Below are 24454 nucleotides of genomic sequence, written 5' to 3' on the forward strand. Positions count from 1 at the left end.
GACATGCAATTACAAAAGTATTCAGATCTAGGTGCTGGTTTGAAAACTGTAGAATATTTTTCGTGGGACAACCCCTTTAAAGGGACACGGTCAGGCCTTCTGAGCATAATTAGATCTTTATATGCCCTCCTAGGTCTTGTAATAAGTTTCCAATTCATATAAGTATTATCCCTGTGCGCATTGTAAAACGTGAAAAATAATCTTTATAATCACCTGTCAATCAACTGCCCTTTATGCCCAAGGGGCGTTCTTTGCGCCGCATTTGTGCCCAGCCGCGCCCCAACTGCCGGATCCTTAGACACGCCCATCTCTTTAGAATTCACTTCGCTGGGCGGTATTTTCCTGTCTCCGAAATTCGGAGATCTTGCGCATGCGCCCAGCACCCTCACTCGCCGGGATCACATCGCGCCTGCGTCCCCTATTGAGGCCGATGACCGTAACTTCGTATTGGGCATGCACGGGATCTCGGAATGTCGGGGACAGGAAAATACCGCCCAGCGAAGTGAATTCTAATGAGATGGGCGTGTCTAAGGATCCGGCAGTTGGGGCGCGGCTGGCCACAAATGCGGCGCAAAGAACGCCCCTTGGGCATAAAGGGCAGTTGATTGACAGGTGATTATAAAGATTTTTTTTCACGTTTTACAATGCGCACAGGGATAATACTTGAATATGAATTGGAAACTTATTACAAGACCTAGGAGGGCATATAAAGAGCTAATTATGCTCAGAAGGCCTGACTGTCCCTTTAAGGTTTGCGGGTTACCATGCAGCCATTAACGGTGAACACTGATTAGTAATATAGTTCTCATGAGTTCATAGAATCCTATCTCGCGACCACATCTCAGCTGCGTCCCAGCCGTGCTGCGTGGCTGTCCCCTAAAGAGGGACGATAGAAGGTGAAACTTTTACTCATATATGTTAAGAGTCCAAAGATAATAAAATAATGAACACCTGCTGATTATTAGATGCTTTGGCCCAGATTTACTAATGTGTCTGCACCAAAAAGGGATGCAAATTGGTGCAGTTTGGAGCATGAAAGGTTTCTGTGATTTTTTTCCAACATGCTCAACAAGGTATAAGGCTTAGCAGGAATGGGGGTGCGCCTCTCGGGAAACTGGGCACGGCCAATTCTGGAGGAAATATCTTCCCAATACTTGGTATAAGGTCAGAGAAAAGTGTCTATCCTTGCACCAGATTTATCATCCAGCCTGAGCCCCTGTGGTAAATCTGCTGCAGGTCTAGACATCCTGGGGCATATTTACTAAGACCAGCTTTTTACATCTTAGGCCTCTTGCCTCTTTGCGTTCCGTATACGGACCGTATACCGAACCGTTCATTTCAATGGATCCACCCAAAAAATGGATGGTACTCCGTATGTCTTCCGTTTCCGTATTTCCGTTCCGTTCGAAGATAGAACATGTCCTATTATTGTCCGCATAACGGACAAGGATAGTACTGTTCTATCAGGGGCCAGCTGTTCAGTTGTGCAAAAAACAGAATGCACACGGACGTCATCCTTTTTCTTTCTTCCTTTCTTTCTTTCCTTTTTGCGGATTGCAAAATACTGAAAAAGCCATACGGTCGTGTGCAGGAGGCTTTAGTTTCCCCCTCTGCTCTGCTGCTAGATTTGTTTAATTTATGGTGAGGTGTGCTCCTGGTCATAAATTAGGTGCTTCTATGGCAATCCGCGCACCTCGAGTAAAAACTATGCCAGCCCCTGTCTGGCATAGTTTTAAGCTAACATTTGCGCCTGCCAGCCCCGAGACGGCCCCTGACATGCCCCCACCCCTGTCACACCCAACTGGCGTACAAGGCGCAAAACCGGTCGCACGGCCGGACAGATAAAAGGACTTGTGACAATTTTTATGTCTAAAAGTGTTGCAGGTCCATTAGTAAATGTGCCCCCCTTTGTAAGGTTAAAGCCACAGGTTTCTGCATGCAGTTTTGGAAGCCAAAATCAGGAGCGGACCTTAAAAGGAGAGAAAATACACAGGGACAGATATGACTTCTTTTCTTTTTTTAACTCACTCCTGGTTTTGGCTTCCAAAAACTGCTTCAGGAAACCTGACCGTGTGGTCACACGTCATCTACAGGATTAGTCAATCTGGGTCTTATTCTTCTGCTTCTAGCAAGATGAAGAGAGAGCTTACCGTATTTTTGGCCCTATAAGACGCACCTAGGTTTTTGAGGAGGAAAATAAGGAAAAATATATTTTTAACCAAAAGGTGTGCTTTTGGTGGGTTTAGAATTAATGGTGGTCTGTGCATGACACTATTATGGGGGATCTGTGGATGACGCACTGTCATGTGGGGGATCTGTGGATGGCACTGTTATGGGGGACCTGTGGATGTCACTGTTATAGGGGATCTGTGGATGGCACTGTTTATAGGGGATCTGTGGATGGCACTGTTATGGGGGACCTGTGGATGGCACTGTTATGGGGGACCTGTGGATGGCACTGTTATGGGGGATCTGTGGATGGCACTGTTTATGGGGGATCTGTGGATGGCACTGTTATAGGGGAGCTGTGGATGGCACTGTTTATAGGGGATCTGTGGATGGCACTGTTATAGGGGATCTGTGGATGGCACTGTTATGGGGGACCTGTGGATGGCACTGTTATGGGGGACCTGTGGATGGCACTGTTATGGGGGATCTGTGGATGGCACTGTTTATGGGGGATCTGTGGATGGCACTGTTATGGGGGATCTGTGGATGGAACTGCTATGGGGTGGGGCATCTGTGGATGATACTGCTATGGGGTGGGGCATCTGTGGATGATACTGCTATGGGGTGGGGGATCTGTGGATGGTACTGCTATGGGGTGGGGGATCTGTGGATGGCATTGTTATGGGGTGGGGGATCTGTGGATGGCATTGTTATGGGGTGGGGGATCTGTAGATGGCACTGTTATGGGGGGGATCTGTGCATGACACTGCTATATGTCATCCACAGATCCCCCTCATAACAGTGTCCCCCAATACACCGGCCCTCCGCTTACTGCAGTATTTATAAACATTAATTCTTATCCCGTTAATAGGTTTAACTAACGCTGCGCTCTCCCATGTTCCCCTGTATCCCCAAAGCACTCACTCACTGTCGTCGAGCGCCTTGTCCGCCTGCTTCATTCAAAAAGTAGGAGGAGCAAACGCTCGACGTCGGTGAGTGACGTTACTGCTGCCGTCCGCTCTGCCTGCTATGGAAGCTTGTTTGTAAGTGCTGTGGGGATACAGGGGAACAGGGGAGAGCGCAGCGTTAGTTAAACTTAATAACAGGATAAGGATTCATGTTTATAAATACTTTGCTGAGCGGCGGGGCCCGGTGTAAGAGTACAGTGACTGCATTGGGCCCCGCCCCTAGTTCCGGACTCCAGCCCCTCCTCTCTCCCGGCTCATACATCGCTGCAGAATCGCAGACTGCGATGTAAAATGGAAGCATTCGCCCCATAAGACGCACTTTTGGGGAGAAAAAGTGCGTCTTATGGGGTGAAAAATACAGTATGTATGTATGTACGCAAAAAAAAAAAAAATGCACATAAAGATAATCTCTATACAGCAGCTAGAACAGGGAGTAAAGATGTATACAGTATAGATGTTGCATTTTACTTTTGCCAATAGTAATCAAAGGTAAAGCTGTAATTTTAGGCAGACACAAATCACAAGCCATTAGGACTTTTGGTTGGGGTTGTTCCACCAGGACAGCCTTCTTCTATAATGAAGCTGGCGGTGGTGGTCTGCAGATCGTTGCTCGTCCATCTTTAAACCTCTTTCAGTTTGTAGCAAACACTCAAATGAAAAGCTGTCAGTATAATTCATGGATGTGCCCTGTCTAGGGGGTTGCCAGGTGCTGGAGCCCACTGTGTGATGCCTTCCCTTTGCAATCCGATTATTTTACTGTGTTTTTTTAAGACATGTGTGTGAATGGTGATGGTCAGTTCGCAGTGTTTTTTCAGCGAACACATGCGGGCTGCCATATTTAGTAAGGTAGACTTACCCGTCCGGCGATGCACAGGTAAGCCCTTACCTGTGCCGGGAGCCGGTCTGGAATCAAATGCAGTCACCGGGAGCAGGCAGTTCCGAGAACAGCCGCCGGGGGCCTTCATCGGGCTGTTCTGTAAACAGTTTCCCGCGCGTATCTGTGCAGGCGGTCTGGCACACTGTTCTGGCCCTGGGTAATGTGGCTGAGATGACTTATGAACAGACTGCTGCTTCCTCTAATTACAGAACAGGCTGTTTCCGGTTGCTATGGGCAACAGCTGTACTCCTCATGAATCATGCTGCCTGCACTGATGCCCCATGGTTACCTAATAGCAGTGTGGAGAGGGCATTGCTGTGGCTGGCAGCCTGGCACTATTCTGGGGTAGGGTTAATATGGCTGGTGCTGTTCTGCATGGGGGTAACATGTCTGACTGGCACTTTGTTACCCCCAGGCAGAACAGCACCAGCCATATTAGGTCCTGAAACAGCGCTGCCAGCCATATTAGGTCCTGAAACAGCGCTGCCAGCCATATTAACCCTACCCCAGAATAGTGCCAGGCTGCCAGCCACAGCAATGCCCTCTCCACACTGCTATCAGGTAACCATGGGGCATCAGCCTCCTATAGTGCAGGCAGCATGCGTCATGAGGAGTACAGCTGTTGCCCATAGCAACCGGAGACGGCCTGTTCTGTAATTAGAGGAAGCAGCATGGGATTATAAATCATATGAATGTATCATAAGATTACTTACACATCTTCAACTCTATAAATAAGTAATAAAACACGTGGACACAAATATTTTTGGTGGAATAAATTAGGCCACGGCCAGCTTTATTAAAGATTAGCTTAATCCAAAATTAAACTGTATCAATATATACCAATAACTTCATAAACAATAATTAGACCAGCCATAAGCTCGGCCTAAACTTCAGACTTAACTCGTCCGCTCACCATTTCAGTGAGCGACTTTACACCCTCCTTCTAATAAAGCAGCCGTGACAATCAAAACAAACTTTCAACAGGGAAGGGCGGGCGGGGGCAGCACCTCCTCCAGATGCTGTTGAGATGACAGCCTAACACTGCCCGCTACCGCTACTATATAGCCCTAACTATGGGGGGCCTTGAAACTGTCCCACCAATGACCCAACTGTTGCTGGGCATCTCAGGCCACTCTGCCCAGCAACACTACTCCATAGGTCACTTACTGACCCAATGATTGACATCTGCCCCAGACCCCCAGTAACCAACTATTTTTAGCTCACCTAACACACTTTTAGGCGGGAAATTTTCCCGCCACAAACTAATAGAAGCTAATGGGATGATTATAATCCCATGCGGATCCCTCTATATAATTTCGGGATCCATACAGTCTGTTCAAAGGTCATGACTCCATTTCGGCCACAGGGCCACTGTGCCAGTCCACACAGGGTTATTGCAGCCTGTGACGCGTCTTCTTAGGCCTCTTTCACACTTGCGTTGTCCGGATCCGGCGTGTACTCCACCTGCCGGAATTACACGCCGTATCCGGAAAAACGCAAGTGTACTGAAAGCATTTGAAGACGGATCCGTCTTCAAAATGCTTTCAGTGTTACTATGGCACCCAGGACGCTATTAAAGTCCTGGTTGCCATAGGAGGAGCGGGGGAGCGGTATACTTACAGTCCGCGCGGCTCCCGGGGCGCTCCAGAGTGACGTCAGAGCGCCCCATGCGCATGGATGACGTGCCATGCGATCACGTCATCCATGTGCGTGGGGCGCCCTGACGTCACTCTGGAGCGCCCCGGGAGCTGCACGGACGGTAAGTATACCGCTCCCCCGCTCCCCGCTACACTTTACCATGGCTGCCAGGACTTTAGCGTCCCGGCAGCCATGGTAACCACTCTAAAAAAGCTAAACGACGTTTAGCTTAAGGCCGGATCCGGATCAATGCCTTTCAATGGGCATTCATTCTGGATCCGGCCTTGCGGCAAGTCTTCAGGATTTTTGGCCGGAGCAAAAAGCGCAGCATGCTGCGGTATTTTCTCCGGCCAAAAAACGTTCCGTTCCGGAACTGAAGACATCCTGATGCATCCTGAACGGATTTCTCTCCATTCAGAATGCATTAGGATAAAACTGATCAGGATTCTTCCGGCATAGAGCCCCGACGACGGAACTCTATGCCGGAAGACAAGAACGCAAGTGTGAAAGAGCCCTTAGGGTACTTTCACACTAGCGGTTTTCTTTTCCGGCGCTGAGTTCCGTCCTAGGGGCTCAAATCCGGAAAAGAACTGATCAGTTTTATCCTAATGCATTCTGAATGGAGAGTCCGTCCCTCAGGATGCATCAGGATGTCTTCAGTTCAGTCTGTTTGACTGATCAGGCTTTTCAGAAAACCGTAGCATGTTATATTTTTACCTCCGGCCAAAAATCCTGAACACTTTGACTGAACGCCGGATCCGGTCTTTTTCCCATTGACTTGCATTAACATAGAAACATAGAATGTGTCGGCAGATAAGAACCATTTGGCCCATCTAGTCTGCCCAATATATCTGAATCCTATGAATAGTCCCTGGCCCTATCTTATATGAAGGATAGCCTTATGCCTATCCCATGCATGCTTAAACTCCTTCACTGTATTTGCAGCTACCACTTCTGCAGGAAGGCTATTCCATGCATCCACTACTCTCTCAGTAAAGTAATACATCCTGATATTACTTTTAAACCTTTGCCCCTCTAATTTAAAACTGTGTCCTCTTGTGGTAGTTTTTCTTCTTTTAAATATGCTCTCCTCCTTTACCGAGTTGATTCCCTTTAAGTATTTAAAAGTTTCTATCATATCCCCTCTGTCTCGTCTTTCTTCCAAGCTATATATGTTAAGGTCCTTTTATCTTTCCTGGTAAGTTTTATCCTGCAATCCATGTACTAGTTTAGTAGCTCTTCTCTGAACTCTCTCTAGAGTATCTATATCCTTCTGGAGATATGGCCTCCAGTACTGCGCACAATACTCCAAGTGAGGTCTCACCAGTGATCTGTACAGCGGCATAAGCACTTCACTCTTTCTACTGCTTATACCTCTCCCTATACATCCAAGCATTCTGCTGGCATTTCGTGCTGCTCTATGACATTGTCTTCCCACCTTTAAGTCTTCTGAAATAATTACTCCTAAATCCCTTTCCTCAGATACTGAGGTCAGGACTGTGTCAAATATTCTATATTCTGCCCTTGGGTTTTTACGCCCCAGGTGCATTATCTTGCACTTATCCACATTAAATTTCAGTTGACAGAGTTCTGACCATTCTTCTAGTTTTCCTAAATCCTTTTCCATTTGGCGTTTCCCTCCAGAAACATCAACCCTGTTACATATCTTTGTGTCATCAGCAAAAAGACAAACCTTACCATCGAGGCCTTTTGCATCATCACTTATGAAGATATTAAACAAAATTGGTCCCAGTACAGATCCCTGTGGAACCCCACTGGTAACATGACCTTGTTTTGAATGTTCTCCATTGACTACAACCCTCTGTTGTCTGTCACTCAGCCACTGCCTAATCCACTCAACAATATGGGAGTCCATGCTCAATGACTGCAGTTTATTGATAAGTCTTCTGTGTGGGACAGTGTCAAAAGCCTTACTAAAATCTAGATATGCGATGTCTACTGCACCTCCACCGTCTATTATTTTAGTCACCCAGTCAAAAAATCTATAAGATTTGTTTGACATGATCTCCCTGAAGTAAACCCATGTTGTTTTTCATCTTGCAATCCATGGGATTTTAGATGTTCCACAATCCTATCCTTTAATAGGGTTTCCATTAATTTGCCTACTATTGATGTCAGACTCACTGGTCTATAGTTGCTCGATTCCTCCCTACTACCTTTCTTAACACCGAATGTGTTCAGTCAAACCAGATCCGGCTTTTGCATGTTAAACCCGAAAAATGTGAAAAAAAAGTTAAAGTCCATAAATGGCGGATCCGTTTTTTCCAATGCATTTTTTCATTGTGATCAAAATCCTGATCAGGATTCAAATGTAATCCGTTTTCACACGTTTTTCCGGATCCGGCAGGCAGTTCCGGTGTCGGAATTGAACGCCGGATTTAAACAACGCTAGTGTGAAAGTAGCCTAAGGCCTCATGCACATGACCGTTGTGTGCATCCGTGGCCGTTGTGCCGTTTTCCGTTTTTTTTTTCGCGGACCCATTGACTTTCAATGGGTCCGTGGAAAAATCGGAAAATGCACCGTTTTGCAGCCGAGACCGTGATCCGTGTATCCTGTCCGTCAAAAAAATAGGACCTGTCCTATTTTTTTGACGGACAACAGTTCACGGACCCATTCAAGTCAATGGGTCCGTGAAAGAACACGGATGCACACAAGATTGGCATCCGTGTCCGTGATCCGTGGCCGTAGGTTGCTTTCATACAGACGGATCCGAAGATCCGTCTGCATAAAAGCTTTTTCAGATCTAAGTTTTCACTTCGTGAAAACTCATATCCGACAGTATATTCTAACACAGAGGCGTTCCCATGGTGATGGGGACGCTTCTAGTTAGAATACACTACAAACTGTGTACAAGACTGCTGCCTGGCAGCCCTGATCTCTTACAGGGGGCCGTGATCAGCACAATTAACCCCTTCAGGTGCGGCACCTGAAGGGGTTAATTGTACTATCATATCGCCCTGTAAGAGATTAGGGCTGCCAGGCAGCAGGGGACAGACCCCCCCCTCCCCAGTTTGAATATCATTGGTGGCCAGTGCGGCCCCCCCCCTCCCTCTATTGTAATAATAGCTTGGTGGCCAGTGTGCGGCCCCCATCGCCCCCCCCTTCCTCCCTCTATTGTAATAAATCGTTGGTGGCACAGTGTGCGCCCCCCATCGCCCCCCCCTTCCTCCCTCTATTGTAATAAATCGTTGGTGGCACAGTGTGCGCCCCCCATCGCCCCCCCCTCCCTCCCTCTATTGTAATAAATCGTTGGTGGCACAGTGTGCGCCCCCCATCGGCCCCCCCTCCCTCTATAGCAGTAACAACATTGGTGGCCAGTGTGCGGCCTCCCATCTCCCCCCCCCCCCCGATCATTGGTGGCAGCGGAGTTCCGATCGGAGTCCCAGTTTAATCGCTGGGGCTCCGATCGGTAACCATGGCAACCAGGACGCTACTGCAGTCCTGGTTGCCATGGTTACTTAGCAATAGTACAATAGTAGAAGATTCATAGTTACCTGCTTGCTGCTGCGATGTCTGTGTCCGGCCGGGAGCTCCTCCTACTGGTAAGTGACAGGTCTGTGCGGCGCATTGCTAAATGAACTGTCACTTACCAGTAGGAGGAGCTCCCGGCCGGTCACAGACATCGCAGCAGCAAGCAGGTAAGTATGAATCTTCTACTATTGTACTATTGCTAAGTAACCATGGCAACCAGGGCTGCAGTAGCTTCCTGGTTGCCATGGTTACCGATCGGAGCCCCAGCGATTAAACGGGGACTCCGATCGGAACTACGCTTACGCCAATGATCGGGGAGGATGGGAGGCCGCACACTGGCCACCAATGTTGTTACTGCTATAGAGGGAGGGGGGTCGATGGGGGGTGCGCACTGTGCCACCAACGATTTATTACAATAGAGGGAGGGGGGGCGATGGGGGGCGCACACTGTGCCACCAACGATTTATTACAATAGAGGGAGGGAGGGGGGGGCGATGGGGGGCGCACACTGTGCCACCAACGATTTATTACAATAGAGGGAGGGAGGGGGGGTGATGGGGGGCGCACACTGTGCCACCAACGATTTATTACAATAGAGGGAGGGAGGGGGGGGCGATGGGGGGCGCACACTGTGCCACCAACGAGTTAACTACAGGGGAGGGGGGGGCCACTGGCCACCAATGAGTTAAAAACAGGGGGGGGGGGTCTGCCCCCTGCTGCCTGGCAGCACCTGCCAGGCAGCAGGGGGCAGTCATGTACACAGTTTTTTTTGTATATTCTAACCTGAAGCGTCCCCATCACCATGGGAACGCCTCTGTGTTAGAATATACTGTCGGATCTGAGTTTCACGATGTAGCTCATATCCGACAGTATATTCTAACATAGAGGCGTTCCCATGGTGATGGGGACGCTTCAAGTTAAAATATACCATCGGATTGGAGAAAACTCCAATCCGATGGTATAAAAGAACTCCAGACTTTACATTGAAAGTCAATGGGGACGGATCCGTTTGAAATGGCACCATATTGTGTCAACGTCAAACGGATCCGTCCCCATTGACTTGCATTGTAATTCAGGACGGATCCGTTTGGCTCCGCACGGCCAGGCGGACACCAAAACTATTATTTTTTCATGTCCGTGGATCCTCCAAAAATCAAGGAAGACCCACGGATGAAAAAACGGTCACGGATCACGGACCTACGGACCCCGTTTTTGCGGACCGTGAAAATAAACTGTCGTTTGCATGAGGCCTAAGAGTAAGAAAAAAGAAAATCACCTCATCCACTTGCACTTAGAGGAGCGACTGCTCTGTGTGTGCAAGTGGATGAAGTAATTTTTATTAACCTTTAAAAGGCCATATTGTCCGACTCCTACCCATTTTTAGCATCCGTTAGCTTAGATGTGTAGTACTCTGAGTTCAAACTTTCCACTCATCATTTTATATTTACTGTATGATGTCAGCCTTGTTTGGTAAACGTAAAATTGTCTAATTTTGCTCTTTATGCATGGAATACAGCTCTAGAGTACACTAGTAATGGATTCCCTGCATAAATAGCCACCTTATAATATTATATAAGCCTATTTATAATGTATTTGAAGTACCGCAACTTTCGTACTCCTCCTCAGCTGAAAATACTCCTCAAAAATGTTAAGAGGAGTATTTTTACTCTTCCAGAAAAAACGTAGCGCGACCTCTGGTTACAGGTAAGGGCTTACCTGTGCATCGCCGGAGGGGTGAGTCTACCTTACTAAAGATGGCAGCCCACATGTGTTCGCTGGCGAACACTGCGAACTGACCATCACTGTATCAATAAATTGTAGTATAGTATGTGGGTATTTTTATAGTGGATTTCAGACTCCCATTAGAGTATGTACCTAGGCTGCAGTCATTGATCATAACTGTGAATTACTAGATCTAAAGGTAGGCCAACAGCTCTCCCTCTAGGCTCCCCCACATACTTAAGGCTCGTTCACACGACCATATGTCTTTTTCAGTGTTTTGCGGGGCGTTTTTCACGGATCCGTTGTTCCGTTTCTGTTCCGTTTTTCTGTATGGCATATATAGTATACAGTAATTACCCAAAAATTGGGCTGGGCATAAAATTTTCAATAGATGGTTCCACAAAAACAGAACGGATACAGAAGACATACAGATGCATTTCCGTTTTTTGTGCAGACCCATTGACTTGAATAGAGCCACAGAACGTGATTTGCAGGCAGTAATAGGACCTGTTCTATGCTTCAACGGAACGGAAAAACTGAAATACGGAAACGGAATGCATACGGAGTACATTCAGTTTTTCTTTTGCGGAACCATTGAAATGAATGGTTCCGTATACGGAACGCCAAAAACGCTCCGTATACGGAATGCAAAAAAACGTTCGTGTGAACGAGCCCTTATATGTTCGGCTGTATGCTATAAGGAGAGTAAAGAAGGCAGCTGCCAAGCAGTTCTGGCGGCAGCTTATCTCCTGGGAGAACAAAAGGATCAAGCAAAAATATTAATTTTGCTCGATCCTTGTCTCCGCTGACATCATCTAATGAGGGAGAGTCGGGAACTCCCCACATACATTAATGTGTCGGACGAACCTGCCGTTCTCGGCAGGCCAAGCTAACAAAATAATATGTATGGCTAGCTTTGCAGCAACCAATTCTTAAGAAAATGAAGGTAATGGCAGGTAAGTGATACCTACAGATGATCAGGTACATAAGAGATTGGCCTCTTTCACTCATCAATGAATCACGGTGTTGTCCATGTTCTCCACGGACAGCACAGTTAGGCTCCATTCACACGTCCACAAATGGGTCCGCATCCGTTCATCCTCTATGGGACAGAAAAGATGTGGACAGCACAGAGTGTGCTGTCCGCATCCGCATTTCCGTGCCGCGGCCCCAAACGTCCGGGCTTCGGCCCCGAACTTCTGGTCTGCGGCTCAGCAAAAAATAGAGCATGTCCTATTCTTGTCCGCAATTGCGGACAAGAATAGGGAGTTCTATGGGGGGTGCCGGCCGGGTATATTGCGGATCCGCAATACACTACGGACGTGTGAATGGACCCTTATCCATTGTTTTTAATGTGTTTATTTACACATTAATATTTTTCGACAGACCGTTGGTCAGTGGAAAAACCATAGAGGCATGCACCACCTTTGTCTGTGATGCAGACCAAACACACCTGTAATGTAACGTGAATTCAAAAGATTTGAGAATGAATAAGCTTACGCAGGCTAAGTGAATAAATATATTAAGTGTGATTAAATATAAGATAACACTTTATACAGCTTCATACAGAGTGCTGCTGCATTGTCTCTTTTTTTTCCTGTATGTTTCTAGCCATGGCAGCATGCACCTGCACTTTGGGATGTGCTGACTGACCCCCTTTTTTTTCAGTTGTACTGGAGCTGAAAGTGTGGCTGACTCCAGGTGGTCTTGCACCCCATAGGCTGATTTTAATTAGAGTAAGTATAAAGCTGTAGCCTGCTCTCATTGTATTTATTGGAAGCCATTTGGCACCAGGAGAGGTATAGAGTGGGCTTAGCATGCATGTTGGTACCTGCATCCCTGGATTTAATGGAGGCTGTTATGGCACCAAAAATGGTAAAAAGCAGAGTGGACCCAGCATGCATGTGGAACCTGCACTCCCTGAATTTTATGGTGGCCATTATGGCACATAACAGGTAGGATTTAGTGTTAGGTTACTGTCTGACAGAGATTGCCTTGACGTCGGCAGACAGGCCCAAATAATTTTGTACAAAATGTATTTGTCAAGAATCGCAAATTTGCTAAATAAGCGTAGCATTAGCACCAGAAGAATTTCTATAACTATGGCATTATTGTACGTTATTTTTGTTTGCAGAGTGCTACTGCATTGTCTCTTACTATACAACACTATGGGTCCATGAAAACCACTGACAAAACACAGATGTCATCCATGTTCTGTCAGTGATTTTCATGGACCATTGGTAGGAGATTGTCAGTTTAGCAGCGTACATGAAATAAGGATGACACATGGAGGGCAAAAAGCTTAAACAAGGACCAAACACAGATACTTGATGGACATCTTCTCAGATGAACCACTGATGTCACAGATGTCATCACAGACGTGTGAAAGAGGCCACAGACCTTGACTGTAGATAGATACCAGATACTACTGTTTATTCTTGATCAGCATGTTCATGGATGTTTTCTGCACGCTTTATTTTTTCCTAAAAATCAAAAGCTTGAATTTCCACTTTAGCCTCTCCCTGTATTATACAGACCACACCCCAGAAGCCACCCCCACAATTACAGCCCGATTACCCTGAACTGGCGACAAATATGACGCCCCTCAAGTGTTCTAAATTGCTCTTCTCATGCAAAGATGGCCATCAGAGTAGGGTAACATTCTGTAGTACCCACACTTTGATGGCACAGTCTGCACTATTGTGCCCATGAAGAAATGTAGCACAAACTGCAAATAGTAATAACAGCATAGCATTAGTGCGGAATTGCCTTACCATTGCACCGGAGAATGAAGGGAACTGTTTTACCGCATACTGAAAGCCATTCAAGCAAAATCCATAAAACCGCTTCCCACTACATTCTATGCAATATTCAATGGTGCCATTAGAAACAATCTGTCCTGCAAAAAAAATATGTCATATGGCTATGTAAACTATGTTTCACATGGGAACTGAGGCTATGTTCTGTGTTTCAGCTCAAAATAACTGATGGAAATAACTGAAGTGTGAACTCAGCCTTAGGGCTCATTCACACGACCATATGTCTTTTTCAGTGTTTCGCGGGCCGTTTTTCCCACTTTTTTTTTTCAGTAGTGTTTCGGTTCTGTTCCATTTTTCCATTCCGTATGGCATGTACAGTATACAGTAATTACATAGAAAAAATTGGGCTGGGCATATGTCACAACCAGACAGCTGAGAAGCTCTGACAGAGGCCTTTCAGAACCTCCTCCTTGAGTTCTCTTTGTTGTGCTGTTCAGTTCCTCATCTCGTTAGCCTCTCTCAGCTGTCATGGAGTTGGACTAATTGCATCCCTTTAAATCCCTCCCCATGGTGCATTGCTGGGCGGCTTATACTTCCTCTTGGAGTGTGTGTGCATGCTGATCTTGTTTTCCTGTCTGCTACAAAGTTAAGTGCTGAACATTTATCTGTTATTTTCTGTTTGCTGGATCCCAGGTGACCCTGACTCCCTCCGTGTCTGGAGTAGGGAGCCGGTGGTGGTGTCCCCTCACTATTGTAGGGTGTTCAGGGGTTATATAGTCGAGGTACGTGGATATGCAAACCTCCACCTTTCGGATCGTTGCATAGGCTGAGCAGCCAGGGATAGTCTCAGGTCCTGTGCAGGGGTCTCCCTTTTGGTTCCTTAGCTTTGGATCCACTCAGTCATATATGCATGTTGCTTTGTCTTGTTTCCTGTACACCGTCCGTGACATTATAAGCCGCCAAAACCGTCTCAAGCATGGATCCGGTTTCACTTTTGGCTGAACGCTTCCAGGGTCTTTCATTGGAGGTAGCTGATCTCCGTAAGACTTTTTCTCAGCTTCAAGTGACCGGTTCAGCTTGCGTTCATGGAGTTTGTTCTGAGCCTAAGATCTCGCTCCCGGATACGTTCTCCGGGGGTAGTGAGAATTTTGTGCGTTTTAGAGAGGCTTGCAAACTCCATTTTCGCCTTCTTCCCCATTCCTCTGGTGATGAGGAACGGAGGGTGGGGATCATTATATCGCTGCTCAGAGGTAATGCTCAGTCCTGGGCCTTTTCGCTGCCGGAGGGGGCACGGCCTCTCCGTTCAGTGGATTAATTCTTTTTAGCCCTGGGTCAGATATATGATGATCCAGATCGTATTGCTCTGGCTGAGTATAGACTACGTCTATTATGCCAGGGTAAACAATCCGCAGAAATATACTGCTCAGAATTTCGGAGATGGGCAGCTGATACTGGTTGGAATGATGCTGCATTCTGAAGTCAATTTTGCCATGGTCTTTCAGAGGGATTGAAAGATGCATTTGCCTTTCATGAGAGGCCTATTTCTTTGGACTCTGCTATGTCTCAGGCCGTTCGTATTGACAGGCGTCTTAGAGAAAGAGGAGAGATGTCCCCTTCCTGTCATACTCAGTCCCAGGACAGTGCAGCGGTCCCATTCTGTGCGCAGGGGTCTCAGTCGCTGTCAGTCCCTTCTGAGCAGGAGCCCATGCAGCTGGGGTTGATTGCTTCTGACAATAGAAGATTCAGCTCGCATGGGAGGGTTTGTTTTTGTTGTGGAGGTATAAATCATTTGGCAAATATTTGTCCCTCTAGGAGATTCAGGCAGTTTTCTGGGAGTAATAAAGAAACAAACAGGAAAAAATCTTTTAAAAATGTTCCGTCTGTTACTATTGGCAGGGTTGAGGCGGAAATTGAAGGTTTTCCGTTTGCTTGTAGTTCCTGTTTTGTCCTGCCGGCTAGGGTGGCGCTAGAGAGCAAGACATTTTTTGGTGAGATTTTTGTGGAAAGTGGAGCAGCGGTCAATCTCATTGATAATCAATTTGCGATAACTCATGGTTTCCAGGTGCGCACTTTGGGAAAGGATATTCCTGTTTTTGCTATTGATTCCGCTCCACTTTCTCAGAAATCATTAAAGGGCATAGTTCACAATATCCGTTTAATTGTGAGTGATGCTCATGTTGAGGATGTGTCATGTTTCGTCCTTAGCGGATTACCTACCCCTCTAGTGTTGGGGCTACCCTGGATCACTAAACATAACCCCATGTGCACCTTGAATCTGATATACCCTTTTAGGGATAGATTTAAAATAGCTCTGATACAGCAGAAACCACTAAATTAGGAAATTGCTAAATTGGGAATTGTATTTCAACCCAGAACAAAAACTGTGCTTTGACGGACACTAAATAACTTGCCCAGCCACAACAGTACAGCAGTAACGACAGATTTAGCAGGATATAAATTTGAGGCCTAGTATTTAGGCGCTGGGTGACAGGTATAGATTTACTGAAAGAATTAGACTGGGATATGCACAGTAGCGTGTGTGTGAAGTTATTGAGAATGACCCTATCAGCACCTTGATTCTGATATACCCTTTTAGGGATGTATTTAAAGTAGGCCTGATACAGCAGAAAACACTAAATTAGGAAATTGCTAAATTGGGAATTGTATTTCAACCCAGAACAAAAAATGTGCTTTGACGGACACTAAATGTTGGTGATCTGGTGTGGTTGTCTACCAAGAATATCAAATTGAAGGTTCCCTCCTGGAAGTTGGGTCCTAGGTTTATTGGGCCTTACAAAATCCTGTCTGTCATCAATCCTGTTGCCTACCGTCTTGATCTTCCTCAGACTTGGAAGATCCATAATGTTTTTCATAAGTCCTTATTGAAACCTTATGTTCAACCCATTGTACCCTCGCCTTTGCCTCCTCCTCCGATTATGGTTGATGGGAATCTTGAATTTCAGATCTCTAGGATTGTGGATTCTCGTCTTGTTCGCGGTTCTCTTCAGTACCTTGTTCATTGGGAGGGTTATGGTCCTGAGGAGAGGATGTGGGTCCCAGTGACGGACATTAAGGCCTCTCGTCTCATCAGGGCTTTCCATAGGTCCCATCCTGAGAAGGTGGGCTCTGAGTGTCCGGAGTCCACTCGTAGAGGGAGGGGTACTGTCACAACCAGACAGCTGAGAAGCTCTGACAGAGGCCTTTCAGAACCTCCTCCTTGAGTTCTCTTTGTTGTGCTGTTCAGTTCCTCATCTCGTTAGCCTCTCTCAGCTGTCATGGAGTTGGACTGATTGCTTCCCTTTAAATCCCTCCCCATGGTGCATTGCTGGGCGGCTTATACTTCCTCTTGGAGTGTGTGCGCATGCTGATCTTGTTTTCCTGTCTGCTACAAAGTTAAGTGCTGAACATTTATCCGTTATTTTCTGTTTGCTGGATCCCAGGTGACCCTGACTCCCTCCGTGTCTGGAGTAGGGAGCCGGTGGTCATGTCCCCTCACTATTGTAGGGTGTTCAGGGGTTATATAGTCGAGGTACGTGGATATGCAAACCTCCACCTTTCGGATCTTTGCATAGGCTGAGCAGCCAGGGATAGTCTCAGGTCTTGTGCAGGGGTCTCCCTTTTGGTTCCTTAGCTTTGGATCCACTCAGTCATATATGCATGTTGCTTTGTCTTGTTTCCTGTACACCGTCCGTGACAGCATAACATTTTCAATAGATGGTTCTGCAAAAACGTAACGGATACAGAAGACATATGGAGTACAATCCGTATGTGTTCCTTTTTTTTTTTTCCGGACCCATTGACTTGAATGGAGCCACGGAACGTGATTTGTGGGCAATAATAGGACATGTTCTATCTTTCAACGGAACGTAAATATGGAAACGGAATGCATACGGAGTACATTCCGGTTTTTTAGCGGAACCATTGAAATTAATGGTTCCGGCCCGGCACGCCACTGGGGGTACTATCTCTCCTTGGGAATAGAGCTCCATAATCGGCTGGAAAAGACTTATAGGCCATACATTTTCCTCTGGAATTCTGGGAAGAAAGGGATGCAAACAAGCTCGGCCTCTGATGCCACCAGATGTAAGGCAGCTATCCTATAAGTCAATGTTCCACCCTATAAATAGGCCTCCATAGAAGCATGTATGGCCTATAAGCCTCCTCACGCCGACTAAGACACTCTCTCCCCAAGGAGAGATAGTATCCCCCAAAATAATAGGAAAATAGTATGTTTTCTTATATTGTTGTATTATTAAATATAGTTTTTTCAGGGACTGGACTGTGTGATTGCTTATTGAATACACTAGAGTGCATTATGCCTTTCAGTGTGAAACCAGTGTTGGGAGGGGCACTGATGGTGTGACAGGGGAAGTTCTACATTTGTCGAACCACTTAGATGGTTAAACCACCTGGATTGTATTTATCTCCAATGCAGGTGGCACCCATAGGTGATGTTGCCGGCTCAGTTCCTGTGCCATTATTGTGACCGACTATTACGTCAGCTTGAGGAGCATCCTAGTTCCCATGACATATTAGTACGACCATGTCACATTAATGTGCTAGGTTCCTGCACTAGGGATGTCACACGTGCCACCAGGCCTCCATACTGTGGCTGGAACTACACATTGACAGCAGCAGAGGGCCATGTTCATACGCTGTTTGCCTGGCTGCTGGCTTGCAGTGCAGCGCCTGACACTTAGGATCCTGTCCTGGCTCAGTGTCTGCACAGAACCTGCTCCAGTCATTTGTGGTCTCAGAAGTTATCTACTGTAGGTAAAACTAACTATTCTGCAAACAGGAGCTTAGCTATGGTATTAGGGTAACAAGTTTCTCGACTGTTTTCAACGACAGCCAGCAAATTCAATCAATATCTAAATAGTAAAATGAGTCCTTATCGGTAACAGAATATGGTAAAATTCCAGTAATTCAGCAAACTTGGTAGATTACCAGAAGTCCCTGACCACTAGAAGTTTAGCTATATTTACCTGTGTCCTCTCCTATGTGTATACAAAAGACACACTACCCTCTCATGATGGTGCCCCTGGCTTTTCATGGATTTAAAGAGGACCTTTCACGGCTCTTCACATTCTGTTTTAATAGCGCCATACATTCCCCATGCACTAACAATTCTGGAGCCTCTATTCTCATGGCTCTATGTTGTACAATTCCTTTATTATTGGCACTTGAAGGTATGAATGAATAGCTAGCAGTCTGCAGTAAGGTTACCGAGGGGAGGTAACAAGTTGGGGGTGTGTCCCTGCACAGTCTGACTCTATCCAATCAGTGCTGCTATTTTCAGACTGTGCAGGTACACCCCCCCAACTGGTTACCTCCCCTCTGTACCCTTACTGCAGACTGCTAGCAATTCATTCATGCCTTCTAGTGCAAATAATAAAGGAATGGCACAACATAGAGCCGTAAGAACAGATGCTCCAGAATTGTTAGTACGTGGGGAATGCATGAAGCTACTAAAATAGGCAGGTCAGGATTGGTGAAAGGTCCTCTTTAATACTTTAACATGCCACAAAACCAATACTGCCCTCTACTGGCTGGCACATGTAGACATCTTTAGTTTATTGTCTATGCAAGAAATAGGGAAGATTCCTGTTATAAGGTGGGGTGGAGGGCAGCAAAGAGTAAGGGGAAAAAATCCATCTTTTACTGCAGGACTTTAAGGAGATTTTCAAGGCTGGGTTTTTATTTATTGTGTGCTGGATTACCAAGAATGAGAGACAATCGGGCTCTGGGTTAAAGGACTCTTGTATATGTATAATGTAATGATATATGTATAATTAAAGGTATAGCTATTTTTCACAGCCCCTGACACCAAGGCATTATACTGTAAAAAATCATGCCTGAAATGTCATTAAATGTTCATTTTACTGAAGGTTAATATATTGAACCCCAGATGAAAATTGAAACAAAAAGGTGCATTTCAAGGAGGGGAGGGAGGGATCTTTGAATTAATTCAGCCAAAAATCAATGCAGTAAAATTCACTTTCAAACCTTTTATACTGAGAAATCAATAGAATAAATTCTGAAATATACCAATATTACGCACAGCAAACTTTATAGATTATTATAACTATGGATTTTTATTACCTATTACAAAACTAATAAAAGAGGATTTATTTACACAAAAATTGCTACAAAGAGACAAATCAAATTATGTGATTTCATTTGTATTAAATCCATGTTGCCGGTTGTCAGAAGCACATAGCTTTCCTCTACACAAGGTTCACACTTTATTGTATACTGTATTAACACATTTTGGCCACTAGAGGGAGACAACATCAATTGAAAGAAATAGAGCATAACCCGACCATGCATCAGAACCTGGTCAACCTGACTGTTCTCGACCTGATTCAGTGCTGTTAAATTATAGCTGTTAAGTGTAGGATCTGACTTGTTTGACAGGGATTCCACAACTGTGTCAGCTGCTATTGAATGCTTTTGTGTCTGAAAATGCAGCATGAGTATACTGTTTGTTCCATGCTTAACCACCTCCGGACCGCCTAACGCACATGTGCGTTCCGGAGGTGGCAGGCTGGCGCACAGTCACGCATATATGCGTCATCTCGCGAGACGCGAGATTTCCTGTGAACGCGCGCACAGGAACGGAAGGTAAGCGAGTGGATCTCCAGCATGCCAGCGGCGATCGTTCGCTGGCAGGCTGGAGATCCTAATTTTTTAACCCCTAACAGGTATATTAGACGCTGTTTTCATAACAGCGTCTAATATACCTCCTACCTGGTCCTCTGGTGGTCCCTTTTGTTAGGATCGACCACCAGAGGACTCAGGTAGGTCAGTAAAGTCGCACCAAACACCACACTACACTACACTACACCCCCCCCCCCGTCACTTATTAACCCCTTATAAACCCCTGATCACCCATGATCACCCCATATAAACTCCCGGATCACCCCCCTGTCATTGATCACCGCCCTGTCATTGATCACCCCCCTGTCAGGCTCCGTTCAGACGTCCGTATGATTTTTACGGATCCACGGATACATGGATCGGATCCGCAAAAAGCATACGGACGTCTGAATGGAGCCTTACAGGGGGGTGATCAATGACAGGCGGGTGATCACCCATATACACTCCCTGATCACCCCCTGTCATTGATCACCCCCCTGTCATTGATCACCCCCCTGTAAGGCTCCATTCAGACGTCCGCATGATTTTTACGGATCCATGGATACATGGATCGGATCCGCAAAACGCATACGGACGTCTAAATGGAGCCTTACAGGGGGGTGATCAATGACAGGCGGATGATCACCCATATACACTCCCTGATCACCCCCTGTCATTGATCACCCCCCTGTCATTGATCACCCCCCTGTAAGGCTCCATTCAGACGACCGCATGATTTTTACGGATCCATGGATACATGGATCGGATCCGCAAAACGCATACGGACGTCTAAATGGAGCCTTACAGGGGGGTGATCAATGACAGGCGGGTGATCACCCATATACACTCCCTGATCACCCCCTGTCATTGATCAACCCCCTGTCATTGATCACCCCCCTGTAAGGCTCCATTCAGACGTCCGCATGATTTTTACGGATCCATGGATACATGGATCGGATCCGCAAAACGCATACGGACGTCTAAATGGAGCCTTACAGGGGGGTGATCAATGACAGGCGGGTGATCACCCATATACACTCCCTGATCACCCCCTGTCATTGATCACCCCCCTGTAAGGCTCCATTCAGACGACCGCATGATTTTTACGGATCCATGGATACATGGATCGGATCCGCAAAACGCATACGGACGTCTAAATGGAGCCTTACAGGGGGGTGATCAATGACAGGCGGGTGATCACCCATATACACTCCCTGATCACCCCCTGTCATTGATCACCCCCCTGTAAGGCTCCATTCAGACGTCCGCATGATTTTTACGGATCCATGGATACATGGATCGGATCCGCAAAACACATGCGGACGTCTGAATGGAGCCTTACAGGGGGTGATCAATGACAGGCGGGTGATCACCCATATACACTCCCTGATCACCCCCCTGTAAGGCTCCATTCAGACGTCCGCATGTGTTTTGTGGATCCGATCCATGTATCCATGGATCCGTAAAAAATCATGCGGATGTCTGAATGGAGCCTTACAGGGGGGGTGATCAGTGACAGGGGGGTGATCACCCTGATCACCCCCTGTCATTGATAACCCCCCTGTAAGGCTCCATTCAGACGTCCGCATGTGTTTTGTGGATCCGATCCATGTATCCATGGATCCGTAAAAAATCATGCGGATGTCTGAATGGAGCCTTACAGGGGGGGTGATCAGTGACAGGGGGGTGATCACCCTGATCACCCCCTGTCATTGATAACCCCCCTGTAAGGCTCCATTCAGACGTCCGCATGTGTTTTGTGGATCCGATCCATGTATCCATGGATCCGTAAAAAATCATGTGGATGTCTGAATGGAGCCTTACAGGGGGGGTGATCAGTGACAGGGGGGTGATCACCCTGATCACCCCCTGTCATTGATAACCCCCCTGTAAGGCTCCATTCAGACGTCCGCATGTGTTTTGTGGATCCGATCCATGTATCCATGGATCCGTAAAAAATCATGCGGATGTCTGAATGGAGCCTTACAGGGGGGGTGATCAGTGACAGGGGGGTGATCACCCTGATCACCCCCTGTCATTGATAACCCCCCTGTAAGGCTCCATTCAGACGTCCGCATGTGTTTTGCGGATCCGATCCATGGATCCGTAAAAATTATACGGACGTCTGAATGGAGCCTTACCAGGGGCGTGATCAATGACAGGGGGGTGATCCGGGAGTCTATATGGGTGATTACCCCCCTGTCTTTGATCACCCCCCTGTCATTGATCACCCCCCTGTCATTGATCACCCCCCCTGTCATTGATCACCCTCCCCTGTAAGGCTCCATTCAGACATTTTTTTTGGCACAAGTTAGCGGAAATTTTTTGTTTGTTTTTGTTTTTTCTTACTAAGTCTCATATTCTACTAACTTGTGTCAAAAAATAAAATCTCCCATGAACTCACCATACCCCTCACGGAATCCAAATGCGTAAACATTTTTAGACATTTATATTCCAGACTTCTTCTCACGCTTTAGGGCCCCTAAAAAGCCAGGGCAGTATAAATACCCCACATGTGACCCCATTTCGGAAAGAAGACACCCCAAGGTATTCCGTGAGGGGCATATTGAGTCCATGAAAGATTGAAATTTTTGTCCTAAGTTAGCGGAAAGTGAGACTTTGTGAGAAAAAAACCAAAAAAATCAATTTCCGCTAACTTATGCAAAAAATAAAAAATTTCTAGGAACTCGCCAGGCCCCTCATTGAATACCTTGGGGTGTCTTCTTTCCAAAGTGGGGTCACATGTGGGGTATTTATACTGCCCTGGCTTTTTAGGGGCCCGAAAGTGTGAGAAGAAGTCTGGGATCCAAATGTCTAAAAATGCCCTCCTAAAAGGAATTTGGGCCCCTTTGCGCATCTAGGCTGCAAAAAAGTGTCACACATCTGGTATCGCCGTACTCAGGAGAAGTTGGGGAATGTGTTTTGGGTGTCATTTTACATATACCCATGCTGGGTGAGAAAAATATCTTGGTCAAATGACAACTTTGTATAAAAAAATAGGAAAAGTTGTCTTTTGCCAAGATATTTCTCTCACCCAGCATGGTTATATGTAAAATGGCACCCCAAAACACATTCCCCAACTTCTCCTGAGTACGGCGATACCAGATGTGTGACACTTTTTTGCAGCCAAGGTGAGCAAAGGGGCACATATTCCAAAGTGCACCTTTCGGATTTCACCGGCCATTTTTTACAGATTTTGATTGCAAGGTACTTCTTACACATTTGGGCCCCTAAATTGCCAGGGCAGTATAACTACGCCACAAGTGACCCCATTTTGGAAAGAAGACACCCCAAGGTATTCCGTGAGGGGCACGGCGAGTTCCTAGAATTTTTAATTTTTTGTCACAAGTTAGCGGAAAATGATGATTTTTCTTTTTTTTTCTTTTTTCCTTACAAAGTCTCATATTCCACTAACTTGCGACAAAAAAAAAAAAATTCTAGGAACTCGCCATGCCCCTCACAGAATACCTTGGGGTGTCTTCTTTCCAAAATGGGGTCACTTGTGGCGTAGTTATACTGCCCTGGCAATTTAGGGGCCCAAATGTGTGAGAAGAACTTTGCAATCAAAATGTGTAAAAAATGACCGGTGAAATCCAAAAGGTGCACTTTGGAATATGTGCCCCTTTGCCCACCTTGGCAGCAAAAAAGTGTCACACATCTGGTATCGCCGTACTCAGGAGAAGTTGGGGAATGTGTTTTGGGGTGTCATTTTACATATACCCATGCTGGGTGAGAAAAATATCTTGGTCAAATGCCAACTTTGTATAAAAAAATGGGAAAAGTTGTCTTTTGCCAAGATATTTCTCTCATCCAGCATGGGTATATGTAAAATGACACCCCAAAACACATTCCCCAACTTCTCCTGAGTACGGCGATACCAGATGTGTTACACTTTTTTGCTGCCAAGGTGGGCAAAGGGGCACATATTCCAAAGTGCACCTTTCAGATTTTGCAGGCCATTTTTTACAGATTTTGATTGCAAAGTACTTCTCACACATTTGGGCCCCTAAATTGCAAGGGCAGTATAACTACGCCACAAGTGACCCCATTTTGGAAAGAAGACACCCCAAGGTATTCCGTGAGGGGCATGGCGAGTTCCTAGAATTTTTTATTTTTTGTCGCAAGTTAGTAGAATATGAGACTTTGTAAGAAAAAAAAAAAAAGAAAAAATCATCATCATTTTCCGCTA

The 24454-nt window shown here is 46.2% G+C and overlaps 1 protein-coding gene across 1 annotated transcript in view; it reads left to right on the forward strand.

Moving 5' to 3' along the window:
- LOC122938632 (cytosolic beta-glucosidase-like) overlaps nucleotides 1–24454 on the forward strand; it is a 109051-nt gene that overhangs the window by 38537 nt on the left and 46060 nt on the right. The gene's annotated exons all lie outside the window — the stretch shown is intronic.

Source organism: Bufo gargarizans, chromosome 1 (genome assembly GCF_014858855.1).
Source record: "Bufo gargarizans isolate SCDJY-AF-19 chromosome 1, ASM1485885v1, whole genome shotgun sequence".
NCBI classification, from domain to species: Eukaryota; Metazoa; Chordata; class Amphibia; order Anura; family Bufonidae; genus Bufo; species Bufo gargarizans.